General features: G+C 27.3%; 1 protein-coding gene across 1 annotated transcript in view; it reads right to left on the reverse strand.

Annotated features, from left to right (window-relative positions):
- The window catches only part of LOC123011708, a 51,716-nt gene that overhangs the window by 9,600 nt on the left and 41,238 nt on the right, over positions 1-878 (reverse strand). The window lies entirely within an intron of this gene.

Raw genomic sequence — 878 nt, forward strand, 5'->3', positions numbered from 1 at the left:
CAGATTAAGTTCTGAAAAATTTATTTATTACAGAAATCTTGAATCTTTAAAAAAATAAAAAATATTTACAAACTAGAATTTTTAGTTAAAATTTAAGTATAAAATCGCTAATTGCGCGTCCCTAATTAAAAATAATTGCATTACGTTTTGTAATTATTTTTCTAATGAACAAAAAAACACCTTCGATTTTTATCTCCCAACTTCCGAATAATTAAAATCTCGAACATTTTGTGCGTGAAACTCTCTTAATTAATTCTCTCTCTCGTCTCGTCTGAAAATCCGATATTTGAGTAGTTTGAATCTCTGACATTCTTATCTCTCCAACTCCCAAGCAAACACAACTCAAATCCTTTGATTGGAGTAAAATTACACCAACTTTACTCCCCGATTTGTTGGATTTAAACCCAAGAAAAAAAACTCGGAAAAAATTGGTTTTTCAGTCGACTTTGAGCCTCAAATTACACCAACTTTTCTCCTCCATTTGTTGAATAAAAAAAATAGACTCAAAAAACTCTTTTAGGCAAATTTTGGTAATCTTATATGAATTCTTCTATAGACATGAAAAACCTTTTTTTTTAAATTTATTATCTCTATTCCTGTACAGGCTGCTTAACGTAAGACGAATTTTTGTAATCTCACATGAATTCTTCTGTAGCCATAATAAAACGATAAATTAAGAAGCTTTTTTCTTAATTTATTATTTCTATTTTTGTACAGGCTGATTCACGTAAGATGAATTTTTGTAATCTTACATAAATCATTCTGTAGTATAATAGTATAATATAAATATAAACCAATGTAAAAAGCTTTCTTTAAATTTATTATGTACTCGTATTTCGATTTGTATACAGTCTAATTCATGTTAGACAAATTTTGGT

Source organism: Tribolium madens, unplaced genomic scaffold (assembly GCF_015345945.1).
Source record: "Tribolium madens isolate multiple individuals breed KSU strain unplaced genomic scaffold, Tmad_KSU_1.1 Scaffold_91;HRSCAF=231;Tcas5.2_LG7, whole genome shotgun sequence".
NCBI classification, from domain to species: domain Eukaryota; kingdom Metazoa; phylum Arthropoda; class Insecta; order Coleoptera; family Tenebrionidae; genus Tribolium; species Tribolium madens.